At 37.0% G+C, this 27,417-nt stretch overlaps 1 long non-coding RNA gene across 3 annotated transcripts; it reads left to right on the plus strand.

The window, feature by feature from the left end:
- The first annotated feature begins 21,922 nt into the window (after nucleotides 1-21,922).
- LOC113317641 lies at nucleotides 21,923-24,948 on the plus strand. 3 transcript variants are annotated; one of them, XR_003343804.1, is made up of 7 exons: nucleotides 21,923-22,044; nucleotides 22,241-22,366; nucleotides 22,470-22,696; nucleotides 23,698-23,892; nucleotides 24,137-24,259; nucleotides 24,360-24,537; nucleotides 24,615-24,948. It is a non-coding gene; the product is annotated as an uncharacterized LOC113317641 (long non-coding RNA). The 3 variants fall into 3 exon arrangements; XR_003343803.1 differs by having other exon boundaries at nucleotides 22,470-22,684; XR_003343802.1 differs by having other exon boundaries at nucleotides 22,470-23,892.
- Nucleotides 24,949-27,417: the final 2,469 nt, after the last annotated feature.

Here is a 27,417-nt window from a genome sequence, read left to right on the forward strand (position 1 = left end):
ATGATTGATGGCTTAACAATCACATTAACCTCTTTTCCATCAGAAGACATGATGCTTGGTGTCTCCATACAAGTATGAGATTGTCAGAGAAATTCTCAAATCAATCTCAACAAGCACCCTTGTGATAAAAAAAAGTTTTTTAGAGAAGGAAAAGGGAATGTAGGCTACAGATATTTACACATCTAAAAGGATTCACGTATGCACAACTCACAACCCTAAAAAAGTCAAAATTATCGAATTTAACCCTCTTTTATTGATCAAACATGGAAACTCCTTTTAATATCAATTAGATATGAAAATATAGAAAAATTCCAAGCAGGAGAAAAAAAAACGAAACCAACAAAAAAATTATTTTTCCTAAAGCCTGAGAGTGGAATTTTCTTGTCTCTTTTGAATGAGGCACATGAGACAAGATACACCATCAACACAATTAAGTTGTGTTGGGGTGAACAATGATTTGTCCACCATAGACTTCTTGAATGGAATTCTTAGAACCCTGTTTATCATACTGCTTAGACCGTATTTTTTTCTCTAGTGGTCTAATCTTTTGTTTGGAAATTAACTTCTTTGGAGAAGAGATGAGATTACATACGTCAGAAGACTTCTGAACAAGTTTAAGCTTGTTTGCTAATCATTTGCTATTCGTTGAATCTTATTGACATATATTATTTTATGTTTGTACTTATAGCACTTGGAGAGTCTATGTCCCGTGAAAGCACAATAAGAACATGTCAATGTGGATGACGGTTCAAATACCATAGCGGACCAAGCTTCTAGACAAAATGTGGTACCTAAAATATTAGAAATAGAGTTTCCAGTAGACAGAGAAAAATCCATTTTATCCTCCAAAGTGGTCGAAGTTTCTCCCGGAAAAATATCGAGGTTGATATATGTATTGCTACAATTATAAAAATCATTATTTTCACATAGGAGTGCAACACTTGATTTTTCGTCTTCATTTGAATCATAGTGATCAGATATTTCATCAGGAGTTGCAGCAAGACCTTTGTTCCCAGTGTATTTTCTATTATTTGGACACTCATTGGCGAAATGACCAAAACCTTTACACTTGAAGCACTGTGGCATATCCTCGTCATCAGTGTCATCAATATCCCTGTTTTTAGGAGGAACACGATAATAAGGTTTAACTGATGACTTGGGTTTATCTCTAGTGAACCGTTTACTTCTCTTCAATAGAAGATCTCTAAACTATCTTGTGATCAAAGAGACTGACTTATCAAGATCTTCATATGATGAATCCGTCTCAGAAGCATCATCTTCAGAGAAGCCAACACTTTTATTTTTATCAAGTAATTTAGTGTTCTTTTGTGATTTGAATGAAATATCCTTTCCGGATTTCAATACATGCCAATGATCAAATATCTTTAACTTCCCAACCAGATTATTTTTGGATAAAGTATTAAGGTTATTTCCTTCAACGATAGCATGTTTCTTAGATTCTTATTTGGTTGACAGCGATCTGAGAAATTTCATTACAATGTCCTTTTTAGGAATGGTCTTACCTAACGCAAAAGATGCATTAACAATTTCAGATACTTTATGATTAAACTCATCAAATGAATCCTCATCAGACATACAAAGGTTTTTCCATTCAAAACATAGGTTTTAAATCCTAGCTTCTTTCTCAGAGGAATTTCATTCGAATACAGTTTCTAAGATATCCCAGACATTTATAGACTTAGTGCATGTAGTCACATGGTATTGAAGATCTGGGGTAATGGCATGTATGATAGCATTTAAAACATCAGAATTTTGCTTTGAAGCAAGAATTTCGTTAGGTTCATATATATCAATATCCTTTGGGATAGAGACACCGTCTATTGCAACCATTGGAGGATCATATCCATTGACAACATAAAACCATGTTTGAAAATCACACGCTTGAAGAAAGGAATGCATATCAATTTTCCACCATGAGTAATTTGAGCCATCGAAGACTGGTGGTACGTTTATAGAGATAACATTTCTATCAATATAGACAGATCGCTACAAACACAGACTTGTAAGGTCTTGAACATGCTTTCCTGGTATGATACCAATTGAAAAAGAGGGGGTTTAACAATCACACCCAATATTTTGCTTAGAAATCTGTATGGACAAACTCCAATATACTTTCAAGAAAATCAACTAGACAGTCAGACTCAATCTTAAGAAAAGCATATCCAAGAATTATATCTCTATTTCTCAATTCAATCTATAATCAAACAAATAGAAATTTGCGAGACCGATTAAATATAACAAATAATTTGGAAGGTATCAAACACCAATATCCAAGTGTCAATCAATATAATCAACAACCAAAGGTTGGATTCATAATTGTTTGAACTTACGCACAACCTGTGATATTTAAATTATATAAGAAAATATAATGCGAAAAAGAAATACATGACACCACAAATTTTGTTAACGAGGAAACTGAAAATGAAGAAAAACCCCGTGACCTAGTCCAGATTTGAACAACACACCGTATTAATCCACTACAACTACTAGCCAACTACAAGTTAACTTCAGAATGGAATGTAGTTGATCCCTAACAAATCTCACACTGATCAAGCTACAGTCGCGTTTCTTATGCCTCTGAATCCCAGCAGGACTCTGCGTACTTGATTCTCTTAGCTGATCTCACCCACAAATAAGAGTTGCTATGACCCAAAGTCGAAGACTTGATAAACCAATCTGTCTCACACAGAAATATCTGTTGAATATACAAATCTGTCTCCCACAGAAAAACCTATTAGTTTTGTTCTGTCTTTTGATATATCAAGGTGAACATGAACCAATTGATATACCAGACTTATATTACCGGAGAACAACCTAGAAATATCAACCACCTCACAATAATCTTAATCTTATAGTAGAGGAAAAATATATTGTGGAATCACAAACGATGAGACGAAGATGTTTGTGACTACTTTTTATCTTGACTATCGGAGAATAAATCTCGAGAAAATCTTAAAGAAGATAGTACTCAATCACGATAGAAAATAGCAAGATCAGAACACGCAAAAATGGAGAAATAGTTGGGTCTGGCTTCACAATCCCAATGAAATCTTCAAGTCGTTAACCTACATTATTTTGGAGAAAACCTAAGGTTAAAGGAGAATAGACTCTAGTCGCAACTATCTATTATCACACAGGAGGTGTGGGGATTATGTTTCCCAGTTGCTAGAGTTCCCCCTTATATAGTCTTCAAATCAGGGTTTGCAATCTAAGTTACCTTAGTAACAAAGAATTCAATATTCACCGTCAGATGAAAAGATGATTAGACTCAAGATAATATCTTTCAACCGTTAGATCGAACTTAGCTTGCTACACATAAATGAAATGTGATTTCATTTAGATATGAGTAACCGTACCTAAACTCTTACACCTTTGTTTGCTCAACAATAGTTAACCGAAGTTAGCCATACGAACACTCATATCAACCATATTCATCTTAATCACAACTAGTTCAAATGACTCAAATGATGAAACTAGTCATGGAATTGTTCAATTATTTATATTCTAGTTGAAGTATACAAGACAAACTCGAAGCAAAATCGATTTTGATTCACATTAATCAATTCATGAACATTATAGCCACGATTTGCAAAACATTGCATTCCTTATTATCTAAATGTATTAGCTCAAGAACAAATCGACTTTAAAAAATAATCTACTCAAGTATGTAAACGGGTACGTATAATTAAGTATCCGGACTGGGTTTGAGTTCACTAGTATGCGAACGGGTACGCATACCTTCCAAACTCAGTTGAATTTCTGGGACTTGTACCTCACGCTAGTACGCGTACCGGTATGCATACTAAGTTCCCTGACTTTCACAAACCAACCAGTACGCATACGAGTAGGCATAGTATGGTTCCCGAACTTTTACCAAACCAACCAGTACGCATACTGGTATGCATACCATGGTTTCAGATATGGACAACATATATGCAAGTACGCATACTCAGTTATATTCAATCATGGTTACTCGTCTAAACTCCATTTAAATCACCGAAACATTCTTAGAAGACGATAATAGTTGTTTCACACAAGCTATTAGCTTCAAAGCAATTTTCAAGTGATTGAATGATCAATACAAAACATTCCGAGTCTACATCAAATGACTATCTCACACAAATCATGTAAGGTGTTACAAGGCGTTTTTCACATAATCATCTTTTGACTTTCGTCATGAATATAAGATGAACTTAGTTAAAGCGAAATCTTACTAACACATATTTCGAGAAATATGTAAGCGAGTTAAATTCAGCTCGAAATATCAAATGTGTATAATTTAAGTCTATATAGCTATACGAATTTTGTCTCAAATAGGAGATAAAGTAAATAGACTTTTGAGTGATAGATGAGTTCAAGTCTCCACATACCTCTTGTTGATGAGGTTCCACAAGCTCCCCTTAGTAGTTTTTTGTCTTCAATCGATGAACGTCGTGTAGTCTAAGATTAACTACACTTACTATCCTAATCCGAAACTTAGCTATAAGTAGACTAGAAACCAAGAATTATAGTTTTGGAAACTAAACTTTACAAACAAGCTTGAGATAGTAACACTTGCGAGTTTGACCGAGCACTTCTCTAATAGTTTGTTTAGGAGGAAGTCGCTAAAAGACACTACTTGGAGGAAAAAGGTGAATAATTCAAACTTATTGAATGCTACGAATTCATGAATTCCAAAATTCCGGAGTTAGATCATATGTCATTCATGTACCGGATGGAGATTCCTCCGATGAAGATCGATAATTTTAGAAGTATTTGTGTAGATTTTGTGGGTAAATCTCTTTGTAAACTCTCACGAGACGATAATTTTAGAAGGCTTGACGCATGTGCTAAGTGCATCTATGATGCCCACGAAAATGGTTAGATTGATTTGCAATGAATGAAGATATCTTAAAAGCATGGATAAATTATTTCCTTGTATGCAACAATCGGTCCATAAAAGCTTGTTAAACTACTGATTCCTTTCATTGGTCTTTATCAATGTATACATACACCGATTATGAGTGCTCTTTTATGAATGACGAATACAAACCCAGAAACGGTCTACTGGTGCACTAATGTACACCGATTTTGTAGGTGATATTGAGAAAAAAAATGAAAATTTTGAGTAGCTTAATGATTTGAAGTTCAATTAACATTTAACATTTGTTGGTTATACATCTAAAACCGTTAATAAACATCTAAAATAAAATTATTAATTAGCACTAATTTCTTAAAATTATTAATTAACTGGGGGTAAACTAGGTATTAGTTAAAATAGTTGGTTACAGAGTTTTTAGATTTATTTCTTAACGATCTAATCATAGGCCTCAGATAAACAGCATACGCCCCAAAATAGTCTGGTTTTAAAATCATTGGAGATGCTGTTATGGTTTTAAACTTTTAAACAATGAAAGAGAGGATATTGTTTGGCTATTGCCTAAGAAAATTGAGAAATTATGAGGAAACTAGAAAAGGATTCTGACCTTTTCCCTTTCTCAGTTGTCACTTCCGAGGGGCCGTTTGAAACGGGAGCGTCTACAGCCGGAACAGTAGGGGATGGTCGAAATTTTGGACATGAGGTGACACAATCTTAATGATTGAGAGGGGAGTGACTCTAGCGTTGGTATTAATAGTGGGGTGAATAGAGAAATGATTAAAGGTCCAGATTTATTGTCCCGTATCTGGACAATAACAGTTGTCCCAAGTATATAGTTTGTTGTCCCGGGTCTATTGACTCACCGCTACTGAATCATCAGACTTTGTCACCCGCGAAAAATCCATACATGTATTTATCATAAGCCGGTGAAAGAAGTGTGCACCAAATTGTGTTTGTCACCGGCCAACACCACTGGCCTCCAAAAGAAAAAAAAAGGGCTTGAGGTTGCTTCCCATCTATAAACCCGAATAAAAGTAACCAAATGGGTTTTTTTTTGGCCCATGTAAAATGCCCAAGTCTTAGAACGAGGTCCTCGTCACGTATTAAACGGTAAGTGATATCTATCTCAAACCTCAAAACAGGAAATCCCGGTTAACTTTTTTCTTTCAAACTAAAGAAGAAGACGAACCATCAATGTCTAGCGTTCCAGAAGATGTCTATCTTGAGATCCTTGCAAGGCTACCAGTGAGATCATTACTTACCTGTAAGTGTGTTTGTAGGTCTTGGTTTCGAATAATTTCTCATCGTAGCTTCGTTAAGATGCACCAGAAAATTACTTTCCAAAAGAACAACCCTAGTCTAATTGCTAGTGATTATGTCCGGGGAAGGTGCGGTTGGGTAGGCTATGATTCAATATATTTGTCTATCAAGGATGCTGTTAAAAACAAATCCATAGTCGAAACTTTATATTGTAATCTTAAATTATTTGGTTGTTGTAATGGCCTGATTCACCTTTGGGATGATAGTAAGAAAATAATACCCAAATCCATATTGGAAACTTTATATTGTAATGTTGAATTATTTGGTTATTGTAATGGTCTGATTTATCTTTGGGATGTTAGTAAGAAACACTTTTTTCTTCAGAACCCGGCCACCAAAGAGCAGAAAATAATAGCCAAATCAAAGTATACGAAAGATGATATCCACATGTATGGTTTTGATTATGATTGCAAGATTGATGATTACAAGGTTATACATGTTGTGAAATTAGATAAAAATAGATATTTAATCGACGTCTATACTCTTAGAAAGAATGCCTGGAGAAGCAGTCACGCTGAGCTTGATTTGGTCTACCCTTGGGATCGGGATATTGGGGGTGCTTGTAAATGGAGTTTTGCACTGGTCCGGCAAAAGAGACTTCAAGGAAATCATCACTTTAGATATCAGCTAAGAGAAATTCCAAGAACTGGAACCACCTAAAGGAGCTTTAGAGAATGAGAATTTTCCAATGACGGTGGGGGTTATCGAAGGATTGCTTTGTTTACCTGTAGTAAATAAGGTTGACCTTGGAGTTTGGGTGATGCAAGATTACGACGTCCCAGAATCTTGGAATAAACGTTACAACATACCCCGTGAGAGACTGGTCTGTGAAGCTTTTGTGGTCGTTTAAGAACGGCGAGATTTTGTTCTTGGATGGTGATGATAAACTAGTTTTGTATGACCCAAAACATGAAAGCGCTACAAAATTAAAAATGCGTGGTATTGATATGTACTGCCCGGGGTAGTTAATTATTTTGAAAGCTTAGTTTCAGTAAAATCTAAACGACAAAGAAGAAGAACATTCGGGTTAATCCGTAATATGGATGTTTGATAAGATAAGATTTGGTGATACGTACGAAAGTTCTAAACTGTTGATTGTCCTCACATCTGACCATAAGGAAGATTGTTTGTGCCCGGCATTTTATTTGGTTCAGCTGGGAATTGGAGCTAGCTAAATTCTAAAGTCTTTAACTTGGATGCATCTTCTCAAGGGTCCATCAAGTCTGGCTGTCTGGTCCATTCAGTTTGTGTTTTGTTAGTTTGTCCGGGCGTTTTAAGATTTCTTTGACCATTCGTCCATCATTGTTGCATGCAGAATCATGGTTGAGAACAATAGGTTCACTATTAATTTATTATGTCATCCACTCTTAATAAACTGTATCACTTATTTTGAAACCTTACGAAAGTGCAGCCTTCTACAGTCAATGACATTTGGAATGCCGAATGCCTGCCACAGCGCTTGCTGTTAATATTCTTCCATCTGATCAGCAAACTAATGAGCCAATTCTACCAATCCGTATTGTTAAATTCTCCAATTACGTCTTTAAACCGAAAATTACCGATAGAAAAATACTCTAGGTTTCCTTACAAATAACTTACAGATATCACACTCAGCAACACCTTCATTTCCGAGAACCTCGATGTTCAGAGTTAGCTTTATATCAAGATCAAGTTGATAAACCATCGAACACCGTCTTAACGCAGCGACGACGTTTTCAAAAGTATTAACAATGTTCTTGAGTGCATCAAAGAAAATCAAATGAACCCTCGGATATTACAAATGTTGCTCTTACGCTTCCATTACGTCCACAGATTCAAGCTCACAATCACACTACAAAGTACGAATTACAGTTCAACCTAGGACGATAACTGCTTCAAGTTACTTTTCTTAACTGCTGATTATAAAGATTATCCATTCAAAGCATCTTTAAAGCTATTTCATATTGAGTTCCTGGGTTGTTTGTTATAGTGGCGTGGTTTTCCTATTGAATTTCAACGACACTTTATGTCTCTGCAACCCAGCTTCTAGGGAGTACAAGGAAATACCCAACGGCCTACCAGAATCATTAGACCAATGCTAACCTAAAATTAGATTTTGGACCGTCGTATATGGTTTTGGTTATGATTACAAGGTGGTTTACGTTTACCAAGAAGCCGGTAAGGATTTTTTTTTACCATGGGATATTGGGATCCAATTCATGGAAAAACATTCAGACCGTTCCTTATTGGATTCTTCATCACCAAAGTCGAAGATCTGGGGTGCTTTCTAATGTAGCTTTGCATTGGTTTGGTAAAATGCGCAACACACACTCCTCGAGTGTTATAATCTCGTTGGACATGAGCGACGAGAAATTCAAGGTGTTACAGCTACCAAAAGAACCTCTCGAGGATAACCATGAATTTACATCTATTGGAGAGTTGAAAGGGTGTCTTTTGTGTACTTGTGATTTGCTAAAGCTCGTGTTGAGGTATGGGTTCATGCAAGATTATGGAGTTGAGGAATCATGGATGAGTGAGAGAATTTTGGAAAGCACATACCATTTGCAGCTTATGTGGGGATTTGAGAACAGTGAGATGTTATTCACGTTTGGTGGTGAACTAGGTGTATATGCTAAGTTATTTTGGTGTATTTGAAAACATGCATGGTGTTTGGTTTTCACGGTTGAGATGGACGAAGTTTTGGATAACTGGAAACTTCGGGACGAGGAAGGAAAATACAAAGTGCTACATGATTACCCATGCGACATGCACATCAATATGTACTTTTATGAATCCGCTGAAGACTTGCGTTCCGAACTGAGGATCCTAAATGTAAGTACTGCAAACGAACATGGTTAAAATTCACAGTTTATCATCAGTTTACATTTATTGATTTATTTATCGGGGCTTGAGATTATTTTAGTAAGATTATCGAAGTTCTACTTAAAAAGTTTATATCTTATAAGGGTCGAGATTATACCAACTTAGGACATGACTATCCTTTAATATTTGCCGAGAATTGATGAGGCCCTCGGTGTTGATCGCCGTGAATTATTAGCAGCTTATCGCAATGGTGAAACTGAATTGTATAGAGCCCAAATTCTTTTATTAGAGGTTAGTTTAATTCTTTTATTACCTATCTGTGTGTTTTGGTTTATAATTCATTGAAAACTAATTTGTTGGAGTCTAATATATACGCAGGTGAAAAGTATGATGCTGGAGTTTTGCAAGTCACGGATGAAAGCTGCTACGATATTGGATTTTCTAAAGTCTCTTACCGATCTTCCAGATGAGTTTTCAGCTTCACCAATGAAAGATGCCACAACGTTGAATTTTTTGAAGATCCTTGTTAAAGCGGAAGCTGGCAATATAAAAACACACTCACAGAACACAAGAATTACGTGGTTCAGCATATAGCTTACATCCACGGTAAAAACAGAACTCATATATGTATTACAGTTGCTGTACATACAACAGAGACATTGACATCAATATATATGACTTCTAGGTAGTATTTCGTGCCATATATAAGAGTGTAAACAAGGCAAGAATAATCAACCGGAAGTTATGTGTATACACCCATATACAGAAAAGGTAAGAAGATAATCATCAGTAATCTTCTCATATTCTTTTCTCCACACTCCCCCTCAAGTTGGTGCCAAAATATCGATTGAGCCCAACTTGCCCAATATTTCGCGAAATTTTGGAGCTGATAACCCTTTTGTGGAGATATCTGCTAATTGTTGTTCGCCGAGGACAAATGGAGTGCAAATGACCTTGGTATTCAATTTCTCATGAATGAAATGACAATCAACTTCAATGTGCTTGGTCCGCTCATGGAATACTGGGTTTGAGTCTATATGAATAGCCGCCTGATTATCACAAAATAATTTGGTTGGTTCCGAGAGCAACCGTCCATGGACATTATGGTGAAACCCTTTCTGAAGAACATACATTAGTTACATTTATATATGAAAAATCGAGATCTGGTGAACAACCGAATCCTAAATCTTTTATAAGAGACCGGAGCCAAATTATTTCACAAGTAGTTGACGCCATTGCCAGATATTCTGCCTCAGCATTTGATCGAGAGACGACATTTTGTTTCTTGCTCTTCTATGTGACTAAGTTACCTCCAACAAAGGTCCAATAACCTTGGTAGATTTCCTATCTACTGGACACCCGGCATAGTCAGCATCGGTATAGGCAGTGATGCAGCTGGCCGTAACAGAATTGTGGCCATTTTTGCGCATCCAAATACCCCTTCCTGGTGAGCCTTTTAGATATTGGATGATCCTGTCGGCTGCATCCATATGACTGACTTTAGGAGCATGCATGAATCGGCTAACCAAACTTACTGCATACGAGATTTCTGGGCGAGTCATCGTCAGATAAATTAGCTTCCCAACCAATCTTTAAAATAAACCAGGATTAGAGAGTAACTGTTAGAATACGGGCATCCAACTTAAAACCAATTGGCAATGAGTGGAGAGGCCCTAAAGGATTATAAGGGGCAGGATCAAGATTGCCCATACTATGTGGGACTAATAATCTCAACACGCCCCCTCACGTGCAGCCTCGTTGGGTCTAACACATGGACAATAAATTGGGTGACGCGGAGTAAAGGCGCGGTCTACTGACTCGTCGCAAATAGCCTGCTCTGATACTATGTTAGAATAGTAACTCTCCAGTGTCATCAAGTTTACTGCGACTATCTATAGGAGTATCCGATGGCTTTATTCCCATCTTTCCAGTCTCCTTTAACAAGTCCAATACATATTTTTTTTGGTTAAGAGATATTCCCCATTTTGAATAAGCAACTTCTATTCCAAGAAAATACTTTAAGTACATCCAAGTCTTTAATGGCAAACTTTTTGTGTAAGAGCTCTTTTAACTTTGAGATACCGTGTTGATCATTGCCGGTAATAACAATGTCGTCAACATAGACCTAAACAATGATAGTACCTTCCCTTCCATTCCCTTTTTAATGAATAGTGATGGATCAGCAGTAACTGTCTTGAACCCGCTAGATTTGTAAACAGCACTCAATTTTGAATACCATGCTCGTGGCGACTGTTTAAGGCCATAAATTGCCTTTTTCAGTTTGCAAACATACCCATATTGAGTCTCTTGAGGATGACCAGGAGGTATAGATATATACACTTCTTCTTCTAAATCCCCATGTAAAAAAGCATCTTTGACATCCATTTGGAATAATTTCCAGTCCTGGTTGACAGCCAAAGATAGAAGTACTCGGAACGTGTTCATTTTGCCACAGGTGCGAACGTTTCGGTGTAATCAATTCCATACGTTTGCGTATATCCCCTGGCAACCAATCTTGACTTGTATCGTTCAATGGTTCCATCACTCTTATACTTGATCTTGTAAACCCAACGACATCCGACGGTTTTCTTCCCTACCGGCAATTTGACGATGTCCGTCCCACGTCTCGTTTTCGTCAAGTGATTGTAACTGCTCTTTCATGGATTTCCTCCAAATTTGTTTAGCATTAGCCTCTCTGAAATTAGTGGGTTAAAAATCATTTGACAACGCACTCAAGAATGAAAAATGAGATTGACTGATATTATCATATGTTACATATTCTTGTATGGGGTAACAACTATATGATAGGTGACAAAATCTTTCAACCTTTCAGGAGGGTGAGTATTTCTGTTGGAGCGTCGTAAAACATGAGGTGAAGTAGGCGGCTCTGCAGATTCAGATAACATTGGTGGAACTATGTCATTATCAGACAGCTCTTCGGATTCAGATACCAATGGCGAAACTGTGTCACTAGTAGGCACTAACCTTTCCTTAGTATTTGAAGGTACAACCAGCTCACTTGTGGATGGAGCATAATCAGCTGGAAGCGGTATTATTTCAAGCGGAGTTAAATCAGCTAAACACTCCCCCTGAGATCGTATCTCAGAATCAATAGTAGGACGAAAAAAAGGCTCTTTTTCAACAAAGCGAACATCACGGGAGACAACCAGCTTTCGAGATGTCAAATTGTAACATACATACCCTTTCTTGGTCGACGAATAACCAAACAATACACAGCGGGTTGCTCGAGCATCTAACTTATCACGATGGATTGCTTGAAGATGCACATAACAAACACAACCAAATACCAGTAGATGAGATATATTGAGATTACGACCCTTTAAGACTTCCAACGGTGACTTGAATTCTATAACTCGACTAGGAGGAGGTCGATTGATTAGATAGTCTGCAGTTAAAACCCCATGATACCAGTACTTCTTAGGTACGTTCATGTGAAGCATAATAGCCCTAGCAGTTTCTAGCATGTGTCGAAGTTTCCTTTCGGCAACCCCATTTTGTTGGGGCGTTCCAAGACAACTAGATTGATGAATGATTCCTTGACTTCGAAGAAAAATTGGAAGTGATCCTTTAACAAATTCTGTACCATTGTAAGACCTAAAAACTTTAACTTTAGCACCAAACTGAGTAACCACCATTGCATGAAACTCAAAAAAAGCTGAATAAACTTCAGTTTTCGAATATAGCCAAGTTGCACGAGAATAATCATCAATTAATATCAACAAATACTTGTATCCATCATAAGAATCAATAGGTGCAGCACCCCATAAGTCTGAATGAACTAAAGCAAATACAGATTTAGGGAATGGTAAACGAGTTTGTTTAGCGAATTGATAAGCATCACAAACATTTGATTCTAATGATAAAGACGGAAAAAGACGTGACAAAATCCGAGTAGATGGATGTCCCAAACGATAATGTAGAATCTGGTTATCTACTGAGCTGTTGATAGTATGCAAAGCCTTATCAACGAAACTGCAAGGATTGAAAAGATAGAGCCCATGCGAGTAAATACCTTCACCAATCAATTTCTTTGTATTTCGATCCCGAAAGAAGACCGACGTGGGAGTAAATGTAACATTACAGTTCAACGAATTTGCAATTTTCCCAACTGACAAGAGTTGGACAGGAAATGATGGAACAACCAATGCATCATCACTTGAAGAATTTGGAAAAATCTTAATTTTACCTCTTCCTAAAATAGGTACTGATTTTCCATTAGCAACAGATACTGACTTGTTTTCACTGTTGGGATCAAATGAGCGAACTGAAGACGGATTATTTTCCATATGATCAGTGGCCCCGGAATCAACAATCCAAGTATTTGTTTTAAGAGAAGAAGAAAAAAAAGGCTTGGAGAGTACCTGAAGCATGAGTAGACGGATCTTTAAACGACTTTGATGTAGACATAGACTTAGTATATTGTTGAAGAATCTCACTTAAATGACTTAGAGAACAACAAGTATCATCTAAGAAGCAGCCTACTGTTTCGAAGTCATCAGCAGAGACTGAGTATACATGTTTATTTGTAGCATCAGCAGAGTGAAAGTGGCTTTCAGGTTTACTTTTTGAGTTGCAAGTTTTAATTTCTAAGCCAACAATTCTTTTGTGTGATAATACCAGTGCTTTATCCTTAGCATCTAATCCTGTTTTTCATACTACGACAAAGCACACAGAGATTCAATACCATACTATTCGAGAGTTGGTGGAGAAGGGATTTGTACAACTTCAACATGTGCCTAGACACAACCAGTCAGTAGTTTTGTGTTGTTCTCAGTTTTTATCATTGAATATGTAGTTTTATTAGACAGTGTAAGTTTGTATCATTGTAAGTGTGTTAGTAGTTTTATATCTCAAGTCAACACTATTCTGTTCAAACTGTTTTCGTGCCCATAACAGTTTGAGGGGGTGTATTAGACACTGTAAGTGTGTTTGTAGTTTGTGTCTCAAGTCAACACTATTCAACAGTTGACTTGACTATTATAGTGTGTCTGTGTGTTTCACACAAGTGCTATCATGTTATTACATATTAAATGATTTGCCTTAAATAGGCTTGTAAGGAAACAATGTAAGGTTGTTTCAAATATTTTCAATAATATCAAATTCTTCTCTTCTCACAACTCAAATACAGGGGAGTGAATTAGTGCTACTGGTGCAGGTGTAGTGATGGAAGTTTGTTTCAAATGGCTAGGCCATAAGAGCATGGTGCTGAGTTATGGAGCAGTGAGCTGAGTTGTAGATGTTGCAGCTGTAGGATGTGCATATTACAGAATGAAGTGCAGTTACAAGTGATGATGTCAAGTTGAGTTGGATATGGAAATGGAGGAACTGATTGGGAGAGTTTGTGTTGCTGCAATGTAAAGAATGAATTGTAACTGGTGTTGTAATACATGCAGATGAGCACCAGCGGGTTGTTGATCTGTTGCGGCATTCGAAGATTGCAGGTGATAGCAGTAATATGGTAGTTGAAGTTGAGTTGCTGCTGTGTATGCCATTATGTTGGTTGTGTTGTTTATACAGGGAGAGAGATATTACAACTGAGTTAGGTGGTTGCCATGGTTGCATTAGTTGAACTGGAGCAGAAAAGGATTGCAAGGACTGAATGAATGAATGAGCTGTGGATAGATGTATGTTAGGAATACAAGGGAGCTATAATTTTGGACTGGAATCGGCTGGAAATCACCTAGAAACAGGGGAGACTCGGCCGATATTCTGTCATGGCGAGTTGACTCACTGGTCTAGGAAGCTAACTCAGATGAATTTGGACCTATTCTGACTGGGCTTTACAGGTAACTTAGTCATCTCCAAACTAATTTTGGTTATCCCTTAGAGCAACTGCAATGATACGAGTATAACCAAAGATCAAAGATAAAAAAAATGATCAAATTTGAGTTTAGTCTGCAGTGTGACGCTACGGGATGAAGAGTAAATTTGATCGAGCGTAAAATAAATCACCGCATGAAAACGCACGGATAATCCAGTTACGTTTTATTTCCGGGCGGACATATAAATTACGTTTGAGACGGGCGTACATTAAATTAACGCTTGACAACATGCGTAAATATAAATCACGTTTCATGTGGGACGGGTTTTTAAATCACGCCCGTTCATCAGGCGCATGATCATATCACCGCGCCAACGGACGTAAAATAAAATTACGCCTGGTTTAACACGTTTCTTGAGCACTTGTGCATACGGAGAAGGGCGTAAATTTGGTTTACGCCTGAGTGGGACGTAAAATCCGTGTATGCCTGATGAGTGGGGCGTAAAAAAAATTTACGCCTGTGTGGAAGTGGGACGTAGATTGAGTGTACGCCTGAGCCTCAATGGGGCGTAAAAATGGTGTTCCGCTTGTTGGTTTGGGCGTGATTTTAATCACCGGCTCTTCCACCAACCACAGTTAAACCACCGCCCCTCTTTGCAAACCACACTCCATTCACCGCCCCTCTTTGCAAACCACACTCCTCTTCTACGTTTATCTTCTTCTTCCTATGGTTATCTTCTTGTTTTCCCTAAACTTTCTTTTTTTTTTTTAAAAAAAAACCTAGTAAACCCACAAACCCGTTCAAGTTTTCCCATAAGAGAAACATACAGGAAAAAAAAACCCAATCTTCTTCGTAAAGTAGATTAAAACTCCAGGTATGTTTTTTCTAATTTATTTTTCTCTGTATGGTATTATGTATTATATTTTTTTGTGAATTTAATTAGGGTGTTGATTATTGAACTGATATTGAAACAAAATTTAATTAGGGTGTTGGTTATTTATCTCTGTTTACTTTAGGGATTCGATTTTTTTTTCTTGTAGGAACAGAATTTAAATTAGGGTGTTGATTAAAATATGGATGAAAAATAAGATGTTTCTATCTGATATGTGGACTAAATTATGCAACCATGTATAAGAGTTGCATGGAAAACTCTCTTACACAGAGAAATAAGATCTATATTAGTTTGTTGTATGTGATAGCAAAAAACATTCCATCTCCGTGAATCCCCCATATGTGAGTACCAATACAACTAAAAAAAATAAACCATTTTCTTCTTTGTCATATGCGTTGGATTTGTGCTTTGGTGCAAAATGGAAGCTCGTTGGAAAAAGTCCCAGTTATGGACTTATAAAATTATGGAATTTTTATGATGGTGAAATTTTTTTCGGTTAAATTTATGTGTATTATGGTTTGTGGGTTGGCTTTTTAATTATGAAATTGTATTTATCATGTTTGTGCGTGGAGTGAGCAAGTTTATATCGAGGTTCAGTGGACGCCAAAAGACCAACAAGAGACAAACATATGTCGAAGATGATTACAACTTAATCTCTACCGGTCTAATTGAGGAGGTCGATGTTCCTGGGTTAGGGAGGTTTCCTATAGTGGAAGATGATAAGCCGCACGCTACTGAAGACATTACATTTTCAGAAAGGCCAACATTTAAGTTTCAACATCGTGGATGTCTGGCATCGGTAATTCATTATTATAAATTTATTTCAATACACTGTCCTAGAGTTAAATATTTGATTGAAAAAGCGGGATGGGAAAAATTGTTGAACATAGAGTGTAGCGATACCCAACATTCCGTTGTTGATTATATTGTTGAGAGGTTTTGGGATACAACCAACACGTTCCATTTTCCATTTGGTGAGATGGGGTTCACACCATTAGATTGGGTCATGTTAACTGGACTGAGTATCGGTGATGGTTATGTAGTTTCGTATGATTCAAGCCTGTACCAATTTGACTATGTCCGTGAGAATATTTTTCCGGATATCACACAGGGAACAAGAGGCGCGTCGTGGGTGTCAAACTTACTTACAATTACATATCTAAGCTCATACTTCAAAGAAGATAAGTGGGTGTCAAACTTACTTACAATTACATATTTAAGCTCATACTTCAAAGAAGATAAGTTGGCGGCGGCTAATGAAGATTCTCTCCTCGCCCATAGAATAGCAATTGCCTTTTTTATATATGTTTTGAGTCAATTTTTCTTCTCTAATGCAAATAACTATACTGATGCCGGATGGTTAGCTGCTTTTGAAGATCTTGATAAAATACACGACCTTGACTGGGGCGGTAGTGCCTTTTCGAGATTGTATGCGAGACTCCGACAAGCTTGTAGGAAACAACAGAAGGCACTAAGCGGGCCCTTCCAAATATTAGAGGTAAATTTCTAATCGATTTTATTTAAATTTTGAATGTATAGTATTTTCTTCTTCAAAGTTTATTTCGTTGGATATTATTAATTTGATTCATTAATTTTATGGACTAGTTTTGGGGATATGAATACCTAGGCATATGTCGACCAGACATCTCAATGGTAATGAACAGAAATGGCATGTAATTTCTAGATGGAATGGACGGAGGAGTCAGAATGATATTATTCGTTGTAGGATTTTACTGAATAAGTTGACGGTTGACCAAGTAACATGGCACCCATGGGAATTATACACCAACGTCCTCAGTTCTGAGATGGGAAAGTCTGCTAGGAGGCTGTCAGACTCGAGATGTATATTTTCTTGGAATGGTGTTGTGAGTTAGACCTGATTTTTTATATTATACCATTAGTAATAGCCGTCAATAACATAGTTCTTTATTTTTCGTTAATTATCTAATTAATAACGTACTTCTACAATTACATTCCCTTTCTAATTGTACAGCATAATGTTTACATGGGAGAAAGATGTTGGAGGCAAAACCATCCCTCGTTTAGTGTTCCAATCAGACTACATGTAATTATTGGGCATTTGGGTGATGACCAAGCAAAACTCCTACTAGCGGACGGTTATGTCGATGCAACCGAAGTGGTGCAAGTTGTGCAGTATGAAGTATACTTAGAGTATTGGAAAAAGGTAACTAATTTCAGAAAATATGTGACACATCCTGATTGGGAGGTCCAAACATATGGGTATGGCGGTGACTTCTATCATACCATACTTGAAAAACCTGATGAACATGTTCTTATTCCGTCTCAACAACAATTATCGCCCGTAAGTGTTCGTGCAACTTTACATTGTAAATTTAAAAAAAAAAAATTCTCATCTATTTCATTTTTTCATGACAGGGCGGTACTTACACATTATTCCAAGAATATGCTGATTTTACTAAACAATTTAAAGATTTTACATTACGAAAAACGAAAGATAGGATGGAGCATATAGGAAACCTGAATAATAAGATCATGGATTTGGAGCATCAACTGTCTCTTGTCTCTTTTCCGAATGCCACACTCCAACCCACCTTCCATTGGATTCGGCTCCTTTTCCCAAATACTGCCACCACATGTGTGGAGTTCTATGAGTCAAGGATCATCTTCAACGTCCTCAGTCAGGCCCACTCCGAGAATGGGTTTTATCCCACCGCGAGGTTTTATCCCACCGCGAGGTTTTATCCCACCGCGATCGGTGCCTCTCGGATACGGAAAATGTTTAGTTTGTGATGTGTAGTCATACTAGACATTTTGATATTTGACAACTTAATTTTTCTTTTCAGTGAGTAGTCATTTGATGGATACTCTTTTCACCGACAAACACTTTATCAAATTTCAGCGAGTAGTCATTTTGATATGTCATATGTCTAGTATTTCACCGTCCATTTAGAGTTGTCATAACAACTCACTGACAACTCACCACTCACTATATAAATACCAACACACCTCTTTTTACATTCACACACTTATTCTGCTTCTGTTAGAAAATGAAAGCATATGAGAATACCGTTCACTATAGTTCTTCTGTTTCTTCTTCTTCTTCTAATAGTAGTTTTTATTCCTCGGATGATGATTCAATAGAAGTTATGCAAAATAACATGGTCGTTAGTATGGGAGTCCTTGTTACAAATTCGAAATGGCCTCAAACTCGTATCAAAATACCAAGAGATCGTGAGACTGGTGCTGAACTTCTGTGGAACGACTATTTTTCTCCGTATCCAAACCAGCCACCTAATGTTTTTCGCAGAAGATTCAGGATGCGTCGACAATTGTTTAACCGAATAGTGGAAGGTGTTACAACCGCGGACATATATTTTGTGCAAAAGCCCGATGCTTGTGGAGTTTTTGGTTTAAACCCTCATCAAAAAGTAACAGCAGCAGTACGAATGTTAGCTTATGGATGCGCGGCAGATGCAATAGACGAGTACTTACGCATAAGCGAAACCACTGTGTTGGAAGCAACTCGCAGGTTCTGTAAGTCGATTGTCAATGTATATGGGAAAGAATATTTGCGTGAACCAACGGATGGTGATGTTGAGTTGTTTCTCAAGAAAAACAAAGACAGAGGATTTCCAGGGATGCTAGGTAGCCTAGATTGCATGCATTGGAAATGGGATAAATGTCCATCCGCAGAATCAGGGGCTTACACCACATATAAAGGGAGCGAAAGTATCGTTTTGGAGGCGGTGGTGTCGTATGATCTATGGTTTTGGCATGCATTTTTTGGTATGCCAGGCTCTAACAACGATATTAATGTGATGAACCGTTCATATGTTTTTCGAAGTCTGGTCACAGGAAAAGCACCACCGGTGAACTATGTGGTAAACGGTCATTCTTATGACATGCCGTATTATCTAGGTGACGGCATATATCCAGAGATTGCTACTATTATTATGGCGTTTAAACATCCGCTTGGTAGGAAAAAAGAGATATTTTCAGTGATGCAGGAGGGTGCAAGAAAAGACGTAGATCGGGGATTTGGTGTACTTCAGCAACAGTTTGGAATCCTCAAACAACCTGCTAGAATGTGGAATCCAGATGTGCTTGTATATATCATGAAAACTTGTATTATCTTACATAATATGATAGTCGAGGATGAGCGGCGTCTACCCGGTGACTGGCCACATGTTTATGATCATCGTAGCAACCCAACACCGGTTAATATATTAAGAGGCAATAGTGAGGAGTTTTCCCAAATTAGAGCTGAGCAACGCCGACGTGATATGCGTAGCAAAGATAGGCATATTCGCTTGCGTGATGACTTAATCGAACATATATGGGAAGAATATGGGAATTAAAAGGTTAGAAACGAGGACAGAATATGGGAATTAAATGTTGTTTGTCATATGAAAACATGAGAAGATTTCATTTTAACGAGTGATTTTATTTAAATGTATTATCTCTGTTTCATGTACTAAATATTTGGTAAACTAAAGTAAGATGTTTTAAAAGGGTTTAAAGTTGTTTAAATTCAATGAAGATAAAATTAAATCCCAAATATTACATAATAATACGACTAATGACAAAAGTAATATATATTAAAACATAAATAAACTACTAAAACTATTATCACTTATTAGACTTAATAATTAAGGTTTGAACTATCCCGCTTTGACGATTATAATTGGATTTTTTTGTCCAGTACTATTAAAGCCCTTCGAAGTTCGAAGTACTCCTTTTGTACATGATCCAATTTGGAAAGATCCATCATTATGATTCGAAATTCATCGTCTGCGGCCTCCTTGGCTATTTTAGCCGCATGCTCAGCTTTTTTTTGTGCAAACTCGGCCGCTTTTTGTTCCATCTTGAATCTTGATTGTTCCCGGTATTGAGAATTGAAATTTTGTTGTTCTGTAATAATTATTCCCATCAATTCCTCTTGGCAGATGGATTTCTCTCGTCCGGTTTTCTTCAATCGTTTAGATGCTTTTTCCCCCATCTGACGAAGGACTGTATTTTCTTCCATGATTGCATTCCTTAAACCGCTTGTTTACTTCTTCGAGTTGTTAATGTTTTTAAAAACAATTAGGTTCATGGGCGTCTCATTATTAGAAAATAATTGTTTAAAAACATAGAGAAAACTCACCACCATTTCAGGACCCCATCCCGTATGATATTCACCTTCCACTTCCGCGTGTTTTGCCGAAAACAACGCAACATCTTTACTTATTCCCTGAAATCGTTTTTTCCAGGAACTCCAAGACCGCTCTGGTTTATCCGGTAAATGAGCTTCAATATCATCCTTGATATGAGTCCACAAAGCAATCTCTGATTGATCGGCTCCAACACCAGGATCTTGAGATATTGATAAATGAATTCTACACATCGTTACATCTTCGGTTGTCGTAAAATTTGGACCTCGTGCTACTCGTGGTGGTGCCATTGGAATCGATTCGATAAAAATTTTCAAAATGATTTGAAATACGAAATACTATTTTGTCTTCTGAATACTTTTTTTTTCGCTGGATAGATTGAATGAGATGAAAATGTTAAAGGAATTCATCTGTATATATAGGTACAAAATAAACCCTTTATCAACGATTCAAATTTCAAACGTTCGAAAAAAAATATCTCCCTAACGGTCAAAAATCGCCAACGCCTATTTTCTCCAACGTTCGAAACTTCATTCCAAGTTTATTTCATTCCGAACTTCATAATCCATTTTCAATTTTTTCATAACGGTATAAAAATGGTCATGGGGCGTAATAAAAATGTTTGTTTGATGAATGGGGCGTAAAATCTGTGTACGTTTGGGTGGGGCGTAATTTTGAATTACGCCTGAATGGGGCGTAAACTTGGTGTGCGCCTGAGTGAGGCGTAAACTTGATGTACGCCTGGTGAGAAACGGATTTTTAATTTACGCCCAGTGAAGCGTAGATTGAGTGTACGCCCGTCTAAAACGTAAATTTTTTTTACGCCCGACCAAAAAACGTAAGTGTCAATTACGCCCGAACGACAAGCGTATTTTGAATTTATTCCCAACGACAAGCGTACTTTAAATTTACTCCCAACGACAAGCGTACTTTAAATTTCCGCCGACTATATTACGATTAGGGATTTGGTCGAGATCAAATATGATCTGGGATTTGATCTTGGTCGATTTGATCTTTACTCCGTCCCACTACGTTACTAAATTATCCCAAATTTTTGGTTATATTCGCCCACTGTAGATGCTCTTAGGGCACCCACCTGGTTACCAAATAACTCATTCTTTGTTTCTCTTACTTCTCGTCTAGGTTATAAATTTGTTCCCCCATCGAAAAAATTTAAAGTAAAGAAAAGAATTTCCTCTGTGTCTTCTCTACAACTCCGCCGTCTGCAATTAGGTAATTCTTCATTCAATATGAAACACCGTAGACTCAGGGTTATGTTTCCTTACTTTTCTATATACGAATTGATTTCAGTAATTTCAGTCTTTAATTTAGGGTTATGGATATTTTGTACAGTTTGCGGCAGATCATGATCTCCTATGTTATTATTCATACCTGTGGTTTTTCTATTTTCTGTGAATATTTATTGTAGATTCATCTGCTTCATCGAGGATGACGGACCAAAGGACTTTTGTCTTGGCCTATCCTTGTCACTACACCTATGGATCTGTGGGTGAAATCGTGTCTAAGTTCGAGAAATTGAATTTTAAGATCACAGGTAAATTTGATATTCTGTATTGAGTAATTTAGTTCGGCGGTTTTCTTTTCATGTGATCTGATGGAGTGATTTTAAGTTGATATGCTTTTTGTTTTTTTACTAGAGATGGGATGTATGCATGTGAATAAAGCTTTCGCTCGGGTGCATGTCGATGCAGTTGGATTGGATCCTGAAAATGATATGATACCCTTTGGAAATTTGGTTTACTACTTAGCTTCCTAACCTGTTGTTGCTATGATTGTGGAGGGAGAGGGTGTTATTTCGAAAGTTTGTGCTTCAATATCCGACAAGCAACATCCCTTTTTGAGCTACTAAGGGGTTAGCTTAAAAGTCATTACTATGTTCACTATATCTCATAATATTCTTTTTCTTGCTAGTTTATGTTAGCCACCTTATTAATAATTAGTTGGAAGGTGGGGTTTTAAACATGGCTCTCTAGGGTTTAGGACTTGTGGTTAGTCTATTAGCAACCGATACGCTATATATAAACTTGTCGTTGTAAATGTGATTATGTTCTTATCGAGTACCTTTTCACCACACACAATCACGACTATACAAAATCCATGTTTTTGTAGAGTACCTTTTCACAATGTGATTATGCCGAACTCTTAGCACTGCATAATTCCATGATGTACTGAAATGATATACACTGTTAAGTTTCAAAGAGTAGGGACGCAAGAATACATGGGGGTACAAAGCATCCGGATACTTTATAGAACCGCAATCATCAGCCAGTCTCTCACTATCCGGAACTCTGGTTTCCACTAGAAATTTATATTTTAGTTTCTCTTTAGTGGCCAATGATTTAAGACTAACACTTGCATGAGTTGAAGCATGCAGCTTGTCGGAAAACATTTGTATCTGACATTTAAGACAGCCCAGACCTTGGGTACTAACTCTCCATTTTTGGGCCTACCAGAAGTCACTGATGGCAACTGTCTATATGCCTGATGAAGTACTTTTGCTTATGTGCTTATGAAAGCTACCAATTCAGAGAGCTTGGTTTCTAATTTCCTTGCTTGCGCCATTAATCAGTCCGACTACTTGCTAATATATTTGCATATATATAATGAAGCAGTAGTACCCCATGGTAGTTTAATATATCCAATATCAGCCGAGTCTTATATACATTCGAGAGTTTGGGATGTCAATAAATATTCAGTAATTGAAGAAGATCAGGATCTGTCTAAAGGTTAAGTCTCCAAATACAATGCAAGTGACTAGTTCATAGGAATTACTGGAGGACCTTTATTGTGTTGCACGTTTAATCACAATGTTACAAAACCTCTGCCTTATATATGCTTCATATTGTCTTTATTTCTATGTGACAGGATAGAGACGGTCTATGCCAGCTCTACATATGAAGAAGCGGAAAAAGATATTAGGAGGTGGTTTGATTCCGTCGACTTGAAGAAGAAAATGGAACAGAGTAAAAAGGTGGTGTATGTGCTTCCGGATAAGGTGCATGGCCCATTGGGCCAAGTTGAAGAAACATTAAAGAAAGATCGCATCCTCCGGCTTCAACCGTAAGTTGCTATTTTAGAGCTCTGAGTATGTTCTAAATAAAAATTTATGAAAGGCAATGACGTCCATGTTAAATATTCAAAAAGTTTCTGGATTTAGTCATAGAAGAATGATATCCAGTTTTCTTGCTAGGTAGTATATGACCCTTTTGTAGTGCTCCAAGTTATATACTCAAGACTTGCAATATGTAGTTTCCTGGTTATTATTAGTCCACCTTTTGCAGTAATTCTTAATTATATGTTTCAGGGACCTTAATGGCAATTTTTATATGGATAAGATGCGTGTCTTCTTAATCAACCCTTTAGCTTTCAAGGAGCGTTGTGTTTGGTGAAATTTTGGGTGCTATTGAGAACAACTGTTGCATAAAAGGTGTGCCGGTAACCCTGCATTTATAGTTTCATCTTATGATGGGTTTAATGTCAGTTTTATACTTAAATTCTGGTCGCACTGTTTGATTGAACTTTATTAGGCATAAAGCTCGTGAGAAAGAAGGGCTGTCCTAGCGAGTTGTGGACTTCTGATTCTCTTCCCTCTGATCGTGGTGTTGCCGTGGTTGGTTACCTAGTCGAATCAGTCTTAAATATCACAGCTGTGGATCGAATTGCCAAGGATATTAACTATATGGATCGTGTGTTTAATATTGGCAGGTAAAGTATATTTTTTCTTCTCTTATGTTAAAAATATTAATTGCTTCTTTCCTGACTTGTATATTGTTCTTCGGCAGAAAATACGTCCAACAAAGCGAAACTGGGAAAAAGGTGTTGGAACATGCTACCAATTTTTTCAAATCTGGTTTTAGTGTTTGGGCGCGTCCAGGAAAGAGCAAGTTTCTCTTGGGTGGCTGTATGTTTGAGGCTTCCATAGTTGGTCTTGTCGATCCGGAGTAACTTAATTTACGTATTTCTTTTCACTTATTTTGTTGTTGCTGTTTTCGGTTCTACGACAGGCAAACATGAGTCTGCGTGTTTCAAACAATTATTTGCAACTCTTTTTTAAAATATGTATCAATCAAAACATGGATACAAAAGGATTGGTGGTATCGCTTAGCCTGTTTTGAATTCCATGAGTGGTCTGTTTTAAAATATGTAACATTACAGTTCAACGAATTTGCAATTTTCCCAACTGACAAGAGTTGGACAGGAAATGATGGAACAACCAATGCATCATCACTTGAAGAATTTGAAAAAATCTTAATTTTACCACTTCCTAAAATAGGTACTGATCACTGTTGGGATCAAATTAGTGAACTGAAGACGGATCAGTGGCCCCGGAATCAACAATCCAAGTATTTGTTTTAAGAGAAGAAGAAAAAAAAGGCTTGGAGAGTACCTGAAGCATGAGTAGACGGATCTTTAAACGACTTTGATGTAGACATAGACTTAGTATATTGTTGAAGAATCTCACTTAAATGACTTAGAGAACAACAAGTATCAGCTGTAACGACTTGCTCCTTTTGTTCCTTCTTTTTACTGTTGTCAAATGTAGGTTTTAAGTGAGGATGAAGCTGCCAACATCGTTCCTTTATATGCCCAGTCCTATTGCAGCGATCACATCGGTAGGTTCTCGGTTACTTTGGCCGTTATTTCGATGACCATAAGATTTTACTCTTTCAATAACAAGAGCTCTAGCTTCCTCACTAACAGGAAATTTTTTAGAGCGCATGACATCTTTTCGTGTTTCTTCACGCTGAATAGTAGCACAAATGCTAGAAAGTGAAGGAACAGTCGAGTTCATCTACACATGACTCTTAAGAGCTTCATATTCAGGTTTCAAGCTGTGACGCAAGAAGAGAATTTTATCTTCTTCGGCACGCTTAAGAAGTAAGTACTTAAGAAGAAATTTTATGCTTGTATTTGGATCAGATTCCGACATATCAAACTCAATCAAAGAGAAAACATATACCAAATAACAACTTCAATCAAGAGGTATAAGAGACCCTAAGATCCAGTTATAGCTGATTTGACTAGGGATCCAGTTAGATCACTTACCGACAGAAAAGTGGGAGAACAAAGAATTTCTTCAAGAAGGAAAGATGATGAAATAAATCTTTGAAATAACGAACCAAGATTAATAAATCAATGACCAGGGATCGCAACTACCTGCTCAGATGCCATAAAGCGGAAGCTGGAAATATAAAAACACACTCGCAGAACACAAGAATTACGTGGTTCAGCATATAGCTTACATCCACGGGAAAAAGAGAACTCATATATGTATTACAGTTGCTGTACATACAACAGAGACAATGACATCAATATACATGACTTCTAGGTAATAGTTCTTGCCATATATAAGAGTGTAAACAAGGCAAGAATAATCAACCAGAAGTTATGTGTATACACCCATATACAGAAAAGGTAAGAAGATAATCATCAGTAATCTTCTCATATTCTCTTCTCCACCAACACTTGTTGATCTTGATCTTCCAGAGGAATGTAAAAACTGGCTGCTGCATAAACTGGTGGAAAATGACTTCAACAGTGCCTTTGAGTACAGTGCCAAGAAAGCGGAAAACTACTTCATCACGAAATTACAAGATCTAGGAGTACAGTGCCAAGAAAACAATTTGACAGAAGACGAGTATCCATGTATTAATATGGATTCACTCAAAAAACTCTTAAAGGTAGGTAACCATTCTCAATCACACATACAACTATTTATTCCTTATTTCTTAGAGTCTAACGGACCTCAATAAAAGCATACCCTTTGGAGTTTGGGCTAGCCAAAAACCTTACTCATTTAGCCAGTTTTTTTGTTTATTAATAAGCTTTATTAACTAAAGGGACATTTTTCCATTTAAAAAGTCAAAATATAGATGTATACAGGGTAGTAGGCAGTAAGACTGAAATTTACCCTACGAAAATATTATGGATGTCGAACTTCTTTTGAACTATCTATCGAAAATGATGCAGTTACTAAATCGCCACTATTTCAGTTTGTTTATCGTTTCATGGACTCAATCTTTTGTTTTAGTTAATACAGCTATCGAGGTTTTTCATTTAATTTGACCCTTATGTTTAAGTTGGGACCAAACAAAATAGGTTAGACTGTATCGTTGTGTTCGAGATGAATACTAATGCAGGTTTATGGTTTATTTAATTGTGTTCAACATAGGTTATGAAGAATGAAGCTGAAGAGAAGGATGATAATTTACGACAGATATGAATCTCAAACTCTAGTTCGTGCTGGTGTGAGATATGAACGCATCCTAAAAGATTTCATTAAGGGCTTAAAAGATTTCAGTGAGCGGTTAGATAAGTGTGTTTCAGAGAGTCAACTAGGGTATTATCACCCAGGCCTTCGGCCTAGGCTCAACCTCTCATACACCTTTGGCGCGATGGGTGTGATGGATTTAGTGATTTGGTCGTGCTTTCGGCATATCCAAATCCTTTCGACTCTTGGGATATTCCTAATCCCATTTTTGTTTTATGAAACGCTAAAATAACTCAACATTTTACGTTTGGAATGTTTCAAATTAATAAAAACTGCATTAAAGCAAAAGTGAATTGTTATGACAGTAAAATTTT

This window comes from Papaver somniferum, chromosome 10, assembly GCF_003573695.1.
Source record: "Papaver somniferum cultivar HN1 chromosome 10, ASM357369v1, whole genome shotgun sequence".
In the NCBI taxonomy this organism is placed as follows: domain Eukaryota; kingdom Viridiplantae; phylum Streptophyta; class Magnoliopsida; order Ranunculales; family Papaveraceae; genus Papaver; species Papaver somniferum.